General features: G+C 34.0%; 1 pseudogene; it reads left to right on the top strand.

Annotated features, from left to right (window-relative positions):
- Window positions 1–9,490: 9,490 nt before the first annotated feature.
- LOC113909327 lies at window positions 9,491–9,874 on the top strand (annotated as a pseudogene).
- The last annotated feature ends 3,968 nt before the right edge of the window (window positions 9,875–13,842 follow it).

Genomic DNA, 13,842 nt, shown 5'->3' with positions numbered 1-13,842 from the left:
TTATTAGCAGTGTTATAATGATTCCAGTTAAGTTCATCCTTATGAGAACTGCATGTTTCATAAAAACAAAGAATTGATTAGAACTGTCACATTTAATGGGAATATGATAGAAAGTTGAACTTCAGTATCATCAAATGCAGTATTATTATCATTAGTTAGCTCAAGTCCTAATTTTGTAAGAACAAAAAAATGTAAAACATAACAAAAAACCTTCAGGGACAGCCCACACTTGTCTTCAACTTTCTAGTAGCACATTTGGAGGGTAAAATTCACTAGTAGTACATTTAGAGGATAAAAGTGCTCCATAACTACCACATTTTGATAGTTATTTCAAATATTTACTCAAGATTCAGTTTTTGATTTGGACTAGAGGGAAATGTATATAATCAGAATGGCTAAAAGTAATGTCACAAAATCAACTAGTCCTTAAAATATTGTGCCATGGCCTTCATAGTATGCTATTTGTTCTTAAGTGATACTCTGACAATGAATCTTTGCATTTATGCTTCAAAGTACAAAACAGAAAAAAAAACTCTGCTGAATTGAAATTTTGGGTATCACAACAAATATTTATGAGCATTGAAAACATAAAAAACAATGCTTGAGAATTTCAGTGCTAAAATATCCTTTGGGAGATTATCTAGCCCATCCCAAAGCTTGAGGTAGTATCACAGCTAAATAATTATCCTATTTGAGACAATGGAGATTCCATGAATTTTTTATTATCCCAAAGAAGTATTCAATAGCTTTTTGTTGTAGGAAATTCTTTTATCTAATGAAGAAAATGTAGCCTAAGTAAAAGTCCTTTTGTTTTTTCATTGTTATTCAGTGTAATAAAGGGAGAATTTTGATATAGACCATGAGCAGCATATGGCTTTTCTATGTCCAAAAGAAAATGAATACATGAAGTATATTTGAAAGTAGCTTTGGAGGAAATGGGCCAATGTTCTTTAGTCTTTTTTTGGACCACACTCCACATCTAGTCAATGGTTCTCTTCCAAGCTTTGATGGCACTTTGATCTCATTGGCAACAGAATTGTCAGACTAGGGGATCTTGTTCAGGTTAGAAAGATCATCTTCACACAAATCTGAGAGGTAAATGCTTATTTCTCTTAGCATATATCCCTTTTAATCTATTCACATTTTCTTCCCAGACCACTTTTTGAAGAAAAGAAATTAATAGGTATTTTTCCCATTGTCAAAATTAGTGGCATGTTCTTCTTTTGACTTAAACTTACCTCAAGAAGTTTAAACAGGAACTTCCAACCCATTGTCCTAGCAGTTTTAAATTTTCTATTTCAAAATTTAATTACAAAATTTACTTCTTTGGAAATAAAATTTATATACAATAAAATGTCCATGTCTTAAGTGTACAAATCTTGGAATTTGAGGAAGGCAGACACCTGGGTAACTCATGTCAAAATATAGAACATTTTCATTACCTCAGAAAAAATTTTTGTGCTTTCCCTTCCGATTTATCTTCACCAAAAGCAACTGCTTTTCTGATTTGTTTTGCCTATCCTAGGGTTTCATATAAATGGAATCACACAATACACAGTCTTACTTTCTTTGGCTTACTTCCTTTGGCATAATGCTTATAAGATTCTTGCATGTTGTGTGTGTTTTTGTTGTTGTTAAGAAGTCATCCATTGTTCGATTATACAAAAGTTTGATTATTTTACTGCTGATGAATATTTACATGGTTTCCAGTTTTATTGCTACTGTGAATAAAGTTGACAGAACATTCTTGTACAAGTATCCTTCCTGACATGTTTTATTTCTCTTCGGTAAATACCTAGCAGTGAAATTGTTGGATCATAGGATAGGTATATATTTAAATTTGTAAGGAATTTTCAAACTGTAGAATTTCTTTTAACTTTTGACTCTCCCACTAATAACATGTGAGAATTTCAGCAGTTGTCCAATCTTACCAAAGTTTGGTACTGACAGCCTTTTTGATTTTAGCCATTCCAGTGATTTTAAATGGCATCTCGTTATTGTTTTGATATCTTATTTCCTGAAAACTAATGGTGTTAAGTATGCTTGCATCTACATATTGGGCATTCATGTATCATCTTTTGCAATGTGTCTATCCAAGTCCTTTATATGTTTTTAAAACTAGATTGTTGTCTGTTCTTGAGTTTTAGGAATTCTTTGTGTATTCTGAATATAAATCTTTTGTCAGATATATGTTTTATGAATATTTGCCTGTTCATTTTCGTAAAGTTGTATTTTGATGAGGTTTTAATTATATCTTATGATTTTTTCTTTTATGGCTATTGTTTTCTGTGTCTGCTTTAGATATCTTTGCCTAACCCCAGGTCACAAAGATATTCTCATGTTTTCATCAAGAAGATTTATAATTTTAACTTTAATTTTAATTTTATTTTTAATGAATTTGAATTTTTAGGTCTGTAGTCTTTCTCAAAAAAAATTTTTATATGCAAGACATAGGAGTTGAAGTTTACTTTGTTTTTAAATGTATATCATATTCAAAACCCATTTGTTGAAAATGGTTGAATTTTTATTGTACTGCACCATTGAATTCCTTGATCACTGTATCAAAAATCAATTGGGACAACTGAAGAATAGACAGGATGATACAACAGCAAGTCAAGGAAGACTGAAGGGTAGAAACAAGAAGGTGAACAGCTTAACCATTTGGGCAGTTGAGGAACAACACAGTGGTAGGTTCCTCAGTTTTCTCATTGCTCTCCATATATCTCTAGACAGCATGCTGCAGAAGCTTCCAATTCTGAAGCCAACAAGCACAGTTAAAAAAAAAAAAAAAGAAGCAGCAGAAGAAAAAAGGACTTCAATTAAAGCCTTCCCTCTAGGCTAAGGGCCAGTGAAAGGGTGGTCCAACAAGAATAAACCTATTTGCAATATCCCACTCTATCCCAATCAAACACCAGTGGAAGAACTTCACGCCCACCCACTATGATTTCAGGAAGGCCAAGTGGGAAACTGATCTTTCACCATGCCCCCCAGCCAAGCAGAAACAGACAGCACTTTGATTCCCCTGTTGGTGGTGAACCAACAGAAGCTGATGTTCCATTTTTACTGGCCTAAAGGAGGCTGTTTTCCAACTCCCCAACCAAGAGTAGTGTCAGTGAGGAGGACCTTTCTCTGCCCTTTAAGGTCCTTTTCAATTAGATTAGATTTAGAATCTAATTGACATGAGATGGATTATCAGGAGAAAATCACATTTTAGTAGGGTACATATGGAGTGTCCACACAGACATGAAAATCCAAAGACAATGAGGCAAAATGAAGCTTATATGAGCTAAGGACAGGGGAGGGTCTGAGGATGCAAAAGGGGACAGAGGCCATTAGATAGGTGGAAGGAGATGTTTTGTAAAACAAAGGTTGCCCTATAAGGCAGCTTTATTGAGGCACATGGACAAAGAATCATCTTGAATATTTTGAGTATTTCAATCCAAGACATGGTATACCTTACTCACACTTAGATCTTCTTGGAATTGTTTCATTAGTAATTTGTAAAGTTATGCATAAAAAGCCTGAACTTATTTTGTTAGATTTATACTCAAATATTTTAATTTTAAGTGCTATTATAAATATCATTTTTTAAAAAAAATTTCAGTTTCTATTTGTTCATTGCTAGTATATAGAAGTATGATATTTGTGTGTTGACCTTGGGCCCTATAGCCTTCTTAAACTCATGTATTAGTTCTAGGAACTTTTTGGCAGATTCCATGGTCATTTTCATTTAGACAATCTGTAATCCAGAATGGGAACCAGTTATATTTCTTTCTTTCTGAGATCATAAATGCCTTTTATTTCTCCTTTGCCTTATTGCACTAGATATGGCTTATAGTATAATGTTGAATAGGAATGGTGAAGGTAAGATGGTTTGCCTTATTCACAACATTGGAGTGAACACATTCAGTTTCCAACCATTAAGTGATATTTGAGGTAGGTTTTTGTGGATGCTGTTTATCAGATTAAGGATATGCCCTCTTCTTCCTAGATGATGTATTTTTATGATGAATGGATGTTGAATTTTGTCAGATTCTTTTCCTGCATCAATTGATAGGATTATATGATTTTTTTTCATTATGTTAATATGGTGGATTACATAGACTGAAATTTTCAGTATTTAGCCAACCTTGCATTCCTGGCATGAACATCACTCGGTTATGTTGTACTATTTTTTCTATATGTTATTAGTTTAGATTGGCTAGTATATTATTGAAGATTTCTGTGTTTGAGTTGAAGAGAAATACTTGTCTATTATTTATTTGTCTTGGTAGAAGTTTGTCAATATTACTGATGTTTTCAAAGAATTATCTTTGAGTTTCATTGATCTGTATTTTTTTCTCTTTCAGTTTGATTAATTATGATTTTTATTTTTATTTTTCCATCTAGAGTTATTTCTATTTTTTTTAGTTCTTGAGTGAAAATGTAGATCATTCATTTGAGATCTTTCTTCTTTACTAATATAACCACTTAAAGATGTAAATTTATCTCTAAGCACTGCCTTAGTTATATCCCACAAACTTTTATTTATTTGGACTTCATTTTCATTCAGTTCCAAATATTTTCTAATTTTCTCTTTGACTTCCTTTTTGATCCATGTGCTATTTATAAGTGTGTTGTTTAATTTCCAAGTGTTTGGAAATTTTCTTATCTTTTTGTTATTGAATCCTTGTTGAAATCCATTGTTTTTTTTTTTTGTTTAAGATTTTATTTGTTTGACAGAGCACAAGCAGAGAGAGAGAGAGGGAGAAGCAGGCTCCCTGCTGAGCAAGGAGCCCGATGTGGGACTCGATCCCAGGACCCTGGGATGATGACCTGGGCCGAAGGAGCCACTTAACCAACTGAGCCACCCAGGTGTCCCTGACATCTTGTGATCAGAGAATACAATTTATATGATTTCAATGATTTTAATTTGGTAATATTTGTTTTATGATATGGTAGTTCTGTTTTAAGATATAGTTTTTGATATAAGGTACAACCTATTTTGGTAAATGATTATAGCATTTGAAAATACTTGTATTCTGTTTTTCGGTGGTGGTGTTTTCAAAATGTATATTAGTTGGTTACTGGTGTTGATTTTTCTATGTACTTACTGACTTTCTATTGATTACTGAGAAAGGGGTTTTGAATTCTCCAACTATAATTGTGGGTTTGTTCATTTTGCCTTTCAGTTCTATGAGTTTTTGCTTCATCTAGTTTGAAATTCTACGGGTATGTACTATAAGCAAACACATTTAGGATTGTTGTGTCTTCTTGCTGACTTGACCTTTTGATTGTATGCAATTTCCCTCTTTACCCCTGGTAATTTTACTTGATCTGATACAATTTTTTTTTCTCAGAATATATCCACTCCAGTTTTGTATTGATTAGTGTATATATGTGATATCTTTTTGCATTTTTTTACTTAAAAAAACTTTATTGTGATAAAATATACATAACACTTAACCATTTTAACCAATTTTAAGTATACAATTTACTAGCATTAGGTACGTTCACAGTGTTGTGCAGCAATCACCACCATCTATCTCCAAAACTTTTTCATCGTTCCAAACAAGGTCTCTGTACCCATAAGACATTAACTCCCTATTCTCCCACGCCCACAGACCCTGGTAACATCTATTTTACTTTATGTTTCTAAAATTTGCTAATTTTCGGTACCTCATATACATGGGATCATACAATATCTGTCCTTTGGTGTCTAGCTTATTTCACTTAGAAAAATGTTTTCAAGGCTCATCCAAGTTAGAGCATGTATCAGAATTTCATTCCTTTTAGGGCTGAATTACATTCCGTTATTTATATGTACCAATTTTGTTTGTTCATCTGTTATGGACATTTAGGTTGTTTCCAGTCTGTTGGCTATTGTGAATAATGCTGCTGTGTACTTTGGTATACAAGTATTTATTTGAATAATGCTTTTAGATATATAATGAGAAGTAGAATTGCTGTATCAGCAAAATTACTATAGTAATTTTATGTTTAGCTTTATAATGAACCACCAAACTGTTTTACATAGTGGCCATACCCTCTTATATTCCCACAAGCGATGCACAAGGGTTCCAATTTCTCCAACATGCTCACTGACATTTGTTATTTTTCCTATTTTTTATAGTATTCTGATGAATGTGAAGAAGTGGTATCTCATTGTGATTTTAATTTTAATTTACCTAATGGCTAACAATGTTGAGATATTTCCCTGTGTTCGTTGGTCATTTGCATATACTTTTTGGAGAAATGTCTATTCAAGTCCTTTATGCATTTTAAAAATTGTCTTTAGGGGCGCCTGGGTGGCTCAGTCAGTTAAGCATCTGCCTTCGGCTCAGGTCATGATCCCAGGGTCCTGGGATCGGGCCCTGCATCGGGTTCCTTGCTCAGCGGGGAGCCTGTTTCTCCCTCTCCCATTCCCCCTGCTTGTGTTCCTTCTCTCATTGTCTCTGTCAAACAAATAAATAAAATCTTTAAAAAAAAATTGTCTTTAGGGGCACCTGGGTGGCTCAGATGGTTAAGCATCTGCCTTTGGCTCAGGTCATGATCCCAGGGACCGAGCCCCACGTCAGGCTTCTGGCTCAGCAGGGAGTCTGCTTCTCCCTCTGCCTCTCCCTCTGCTCATGCTCTCTCTCTCTCTCTGTCTCAAATGAATAAATAAAATCTTAAAATAAAAATAAAAATAAAAATTGTCTTTAAAAAAATTGTCTTTTAGTGGTTGCTGAGTTATAGTAGTTCTTTATATATTCTGGATATTAATCCCTTACCAGATACATGTTTTGCAAATACTTTCTCTCGTTCTGAGGGTTGCCCCTCTTGATGGTATCTTTTACTGGAAAAAGACTAAAATTGTTATTAAGCCCAATTTATCTTTTTTCCTTTTGTTGCCTGTACTTTGGTGTCATATTCATATCATTGACAAATCAACTGTCATGTTTATTTTCCTCTAAAATTATTATAATTTTAGTTCTTACATTGAGATCCGTTATCTGTTTTGAGTTAATTTTTGTATATGGTGTAAGGGTCCAATTTCATTCTTTTACATATGGATATCCAGTTTTCCAGCACCACTTATTGAAAAGACTGTCCTTTCTTTATTAATGATCTTGGCACTCTTGTCAAAAATAATTAACCATATATGAGATAATTTATTTCTGGACTCTGTTTGATTCCGTTTGTCTATATATCTGTTCTCATGCTAGTACCACACTGTTTTAATTATTGTAGCTTTGTAATAAAATCTGAAGTCAAGAAGTGTGACTTTTTCAACTTTATTCCTTTTTCTCCAAATTATTTTGGCTATTTGGGATCTCTTGAAATTCCATATGAGTTCAAGGTTAGATTTTTTCTATTTATGCAGAATCATTGTTGAGATTTTGATAGAGATTACATTAAATCTGTAGATGGCTTTGGGTAGTATTGTCATCTTAATATAAAGTCTTCTAGTCCATAAATGTGGGATGTCTTTTCATTTATTCATGTCTTCTTTAATGTATTACAAGAATGTTTTGTAGTTTACAGTGTACAAGTCTTTTCTATCCTGGTTAAGTTTGTTCCTAAATACTTTATTCTTTTTAATACTCTTTAAATGGAATTATTTTCTTTATTTCCTCTTCAGATTTCTCATCATTAGTATATAGAAATGCAACTGATTTTTGCCTGTTGATTTTATAACTTAGAATTTTTCTGAATGTGTTTAATAACTCTAACATTTTTTGTGGAATATTTAGGGTTTCTATATATAAAATTATGTCGTCTGTGAACAAAAATCATTTTACTTCTTCCTTTCCAATTTGAGTGTTTTTGTTTGTCTACTTCCCTAAATACTCTGGCTAGACCTTACAATAGAAGTTGAATTGGAGAGAAACCATATTCAACACTAATGATAATGATAAAATGATATATGTCAGGCACTAAGCTAAGTATTTCATATTCGTGTTCTTATTTACAATGTGAAAAAAAATAGATATTATCGTCCCCATTTTAGAGACAAGGAGAATGAAGCAGAGACTAAATAAGTTGCATGAGATCACACATCTAGAAAATGAGACACCTGGAGTTTGAATCAGATATGTGTGACTTCAAAAACTATATACTGTCCTGTATACTTTGCCTTTATGTCAATTATACAAGCAGTGCCATTAATGCATTTTCCAAATTTACATATTTTTTATTTGCTATGTAATATTCATTTAGGTATATTTTTTTCCTCACTGATTTATTTAAAAGGAAGGAGACTTATCTAACCAAAATTTACATTTTGTGGCTATTTGAAATTTTAAATATTTGCTGTGTGGAAAAAGGCTGAGTATAAAATCTTTAATTAGAGCAGATGAATGCTCTATTCTCCCAAAACTGTGGTAAAATCCATCAGGAGAAGTCATGGGTGGCTTTTGGAGTTTACATCATAAATGACAAATCAGCTACACTGAGATTCTTTAGGCTCAACTTGTATTTTATATGAATTACTAATTAAAACCAGAGTGCCTATATTTGTGTGATGATGCATGAAAAATGAAGATAAGTAATTTTGTATTTGTCTTTTAAGAGAAAATACACCATTATAAGAAAAAGCGTAGATTAGCATCCTTCTTGGCATATACCAAAAATGATCCTATTTATATGAAAGAACTGTAATTGCACAAGATGTACAGAGCATTAGTTCGGCAAGAAGATCAATCTTGTACTCTGGTGTATGACTGTGACTCAAATTTCCTTATCCTTTCCATAGTTTTATAGTCACTCTTTCACTTAACATTCTTTTCCTTCCTAAAATACTTGCTTCTTTGTTCAACACTTTTTCAGTAGTCCCAAGAAATTAGCAGCAGCAGCAGCAAAAAGCTCACTTCTGGAAGAATTATTAACTAGTTCAAGAGTTAGATGATGAAAACAACGTCAGGAGTGGTAGTCTTGCTTATAATGAGGCTTTTTAAATGTTCAAGAAAATAAACAGTTCTAATCTGCTAGATTCAGTATAAATTTCTGATTATCATATATACCTATTTCTGATTATTATGGATATAGTATGCTTCCCTGCATACCCTATGTAGAGACAGACCTGAGAGTTAGAAGGCTCTCTGTTAAGCACTAGGTGATCTAAATTTGTATAAGACTTGGAACCTTCCGACTATGTTTTAAGAGTACATGAAACATAATAGAACTAGCTTTGTAACATAAGAGCTATCTGAATAATTCAGAATTCTGTAGAAAGAAAAAATTAAAATAAGTACTTTTGTCCTGTATTGTGATATAGCTATACAATAACAGAATAAAGAAAGTTGAAACTAATGTCATTGAGGATAATTAAAAAAAAATGGTACAAAGACAAATAAATAACTTAGAGAATTAAGGAAGTCAACTTTTAAAATGGAGACAGACTTCTCTCAGCTGCTGCTAAGGTACTTGGTCCTTCTAAGGAAGCTAAGGCCATGATAGGGTGAGGCCCTCACTTCATCCTATACCAGCATCCAGTGCCAGCAGCACCAGCCCAGCACCTGCCTGTACAATGGCCTCCATCTCAGTGCTACCTGCATCTACTTGACCATCATCGCGCATGATGCTGAGGTGATGCAGGTCAGGGAAGATAAGATGAATGCCTTCATTAAATCACCTGGTGTAAATGTTGACCCTTTCTGGCTGAGCTTGTCTGAGAAGTCCCTGGCCAATGTCAACCGATGTCAACATCAGGAACCTCATCTGCAATATTGGGGCTGGTGGATCTGCCTGGGTAGCTGGTGCTGCACCAGCAGGAGGTCCTATTTCCTCCACCATTGCTGCCCCAGCTGAGGAGGTAGAAGTGAAGAAAGAAGAATCTGAGAAATCTGACGATGACATGGGCTTTGGTCCTTTTGACCACACTTCTTCTGTAACCTGTTCAATAAAAAGGTGAACTCTTGGGGGAAAAAAAGAAGTAGGAGTGGTAGAGACAGAACTTTCAAGAGACATAAAAGAAAATAAGTTCTTTGTATAAGAAGAAAATTACCTGGCAATGAATGAGTAGGAATATTAGAATAGTACCTAACATTGAAAATATGGGGTTTAAAATACTATATTAGGGTCACAGGTAGAAATTTTTATATTTTGAGCAAAAATAAATAATGTGAAACTTTTAAAAAGAACATCATGCATCTGCATCCTTTTCATTAGACCCATATTGGGAAGGGATTTGCAAATTCAGACTATGAGATCGAAAAGAGGCAAGATCGTAAAGCAAAAATTTGTCACAACCCAAAAAGTGACTGGTAATAGGTAGATAATGGTAGCATAAGTTATACCAATATAAATAATAGTGAATGCCATGTAATTGAAAGCATTCAAGCAGAACTTAAGTGACTATATGTCACTATATGTCAGGGTGCCATAGAGCATAAAAAATTAGAATAAGCAAATGACTTTTAAGTTTCATTTTAAATCCAAGATATTATTTTTCTAGCATGTTAATTCCCTTTGTTTATATTGCTTTTCCTGATTTTATTCCCCTAGTTATAAAAATTTCATTTATTTCTCTTTGTGGTAATATCAATTGCAAAGTCTATCACTATGCCTGTATTTACTACTGCTTGTTATTTACTGCAGTAAAAATTATGTCTAAGGAAATACAAAGAGTGGAAAACATCCTTTCAGGAGATAACATCTCATTAAATATGCAACTTGTATCAAAAATTTCATGCTATTACAGTTTTTTCTTATTATAGAATTAAAATATATTCTTTGTAGAAAATTTAGAATTCAAATGAAATATAAATCATCCTGTGGGCTAAGGAATGAAAACATTTTTTAAAACTCTTCTCCCTTACTCCCCTTTCATTTTTTGAAACAGAGGATTAATATTATAACTTATATGGTCTGGAATGCTGCTAGGGCATACTTTCTAGTGGCCAGAATCACTGCATTTTTAAAAGTTAAACACACCTTCTGTCATGTGAGGACATAGTGAGAAGACAGGCCATCTATGAGCCAGTAGGTAGGCCCTCACCAGATACCAAATCTGCCAGCATCTTTATGTTGGACTTCCTAGCCTCCAGAACTGTGAGTGAATGACAAGATGGAAAAAATCACCTCAAAAAAGAGAATAGGAGGCAGTACTGACTGCCAGGGACCTAATCAGTATGGATATAAATAACATGTCAGAACTAGAGTTCAGAATAATGCCTATAAAGGTACTAGCTGGGCTTGAAAAGAGCACAGAAGACACTAGAGAATCCTTTTCTGGAGAAATTAAAGAACTAAAATCTAATCAAGTCAAAATTAAAAAGGCTATTAATGAGATGCAATAAAAAATGGAGGCTCTAACTGAGGATAAATGAGGCAGAAGAGAGAATTAATGATATAGAAGACAAAATGATGGAGAATAAAGAAGCTGAAAAAAGAGTGATAAAAAACTACTGGATCACGAGGGTAGAATTTGAGCGATAAGTGATACCATAAAGTGAAACAATATTAGAATAATTGGGATCTCAGAAGAAAAAGAAAGAGAGCCAGGGAGAGAAAGAGGGAGAAAGGCAGAAAGTATATTTGAGCAAATTATAGCTGAGAATTTCCCTAATCTGGGGAAGGAAACAGGCATTCAAGTCCAGGAGACAAAGAGAACCCCCCCCCCAAAAAATCAATAAAAATAGGTCAACACCTTGACTTATAATAGTGAAGCTTGCAAATTTCAAAGACAAAGAGAAAATCCTGAAAGCAGATTGGGACAAAAGGTCCTTAACCTACAAGGGTAGAAACGTTAGACAGGTAGGAGACCTATACACAGAGACCTGGCAGGCCAGGAAAGACTGGCATGATATATTCAGCGTGCTAAATGAGAAAAATATGCAGTGAAGAATACTTTATCCAGCAAGGTGTTATTCAGAATAGAAGGAGAGATAAAGAGCTTCCAGGACAACAGAAACTTAACAAATTTGTGATCACTAAACCAGCCCTAAAAGAAATATTAAAGGGAATCCTTAAAGCGAAGAGAGAGCCCAAAAGTAACATAGACCAGAAAGGAACAGAGACAATCTAGAGAAACAGTAACTTTAGAGGTAATACTATGGCACTAAATTTGTATCTTTACTCTGCATAAATGGGCTAAAGGCCCCAATCAAAAGACACAGGGTATCAGATTGGATAAAAAAGCAAGACCCATTGATATGCTGTCTGAAAGAGACTCATTTTAGACCCAAAGACGCATCCAGATTGAAAGTGAGGAGGTGGAAAACCATTTATGATGCTAATGGACATCAAAAGTAAGCTGGGATAGCAGTTCTTATATTAGACAAATTAGATATTAAACCAAAGACCATAATAAGAGATGAGGAAGGATACTATATCATAATTAAAAGTCTATCCAATAAGAAGATCTAACAATTCTAAATGTTTATGCCCCTAACATGGAAGCAGCCAGTTATACAAACCAATTGATAACAAAATTAAGGAAACACATTAATAATAATAATACAAAGACAGTAGGGGACTTTAACACCCCACTCACTGCAATGGACAGATCATCTAAGCAGAAGATCAAGAAGGAAACAAGAGCTTTGAATGACACACTGGACCAGAAGGACTTCAGAGATATATTCAGAGCATTCCATCCTAATGCAACAGAATACACATTCATCTTGAGTGTACATGGAACATTCTCCAGAATAGATCACATACTGGGTCACAAATAAGGTCTCAGCTGGTACCAAAAGACTGGAATCACCCCTGCATATTTTCAGACCACAGTGCCTTGAAACTTGAACTCAATCACAAAAGGAAATTTGGAAAGAACTCAAACACATGGAGGCTAAAGAGCATCCTACTAAAGAATGAATAGGTAAACTAGGAAATTAAAAAAGAAGTTAAAAAGTTCATGGAAACAAGTGAAAATGAAAACACAATTTTTCAAAACCTTTGGGATACAGCAAAGGTGGTCCTAAGAGGGAAGTATATAGCAATACAAACCTTTCTCAAGAAACAAAAAAAAAAAGGTCTCAAATACACAACCTAATCTTACACCTAAAGGAGCTGGAGAAAGGACAGCAAATAGAACCTAAACCCAGTAGGAGAAGAGAATTAATAAAGATTAGAGCAGAAATCAATGAAATAGAAACCAAAAGAACAGTAGAACAGATCAACGAAACTAGGAGCTGGTTCTTTGAAAGAATTAATAAGATTGATAAACCCCTGGCCAGACTTACCTAAAAGAAAAGAGGAAGGACCCAAATAAATAAAATCATGAATGAAAGAGGAGAGATCACAAGCAACACCAAAGAAATACAATTATAAGAGCATATATGAGCAACTATATGCCAAAAAATGAGGCAATCTGGAAGAAATGGGTGCATTCCTAGAAACATATAAACTACCAAAACTGAAACAGGAAGAAATAGAAAACCTGAACAGACCCATAACCAGTAAGGAAATTGAAGCAGTCATCAAAAATCTCCCAACAAACAAGAGCCCATGGCTAGATGGCCTCCAAGGGGAATTCTACCAAACATTTAAAGAATTTATAACTATTTTCTGAAGCTGTTTCAAAAAAAAAAAAAAATAGAAATGAAAGGAAAACTTCCAAACTCTTTCTGAGGCCAGCATTACCTTGATCCCAAAACCAGACAAAGAGCTCACCAAAAAAGAGAGTGATGAATATGGATGTAAAAATTCTCACCAATAACTAGCCAATAGGATCCAACAGTACATTAAAAGGATTATTCACCATCACCAAGTGGGATTTATCCCTGAGCTGCAAGGGTGGTTCAGCATCTGCAAATCAATCAGTGTAATACACTACATTAATAAAAGAAAGAACAAGAAACATATGATCCTCTCAATAGACGCAGAAAAAGCATTTGACAAAATATAGCATCCTTTCTTGATTAAAACTCTCCA

The sequence above is a fragment of the Zalophus californianus genome, chromosome 6 (assembly GCF_009762305.2).
Source record: "Zalophus californianus isolate mZalCal1 chromosome 6, mZalCal1.pri.v2, whole genome shotgun sequence".
NCBI lineage: Eukaryota > Metazoa > Chordata > Mammalia > Carnivora > Otariidae > Zalophus > Zalophus californianus.
This window is presented reverse-complemented; position numbering and strand designations above follow the sequence as displayed.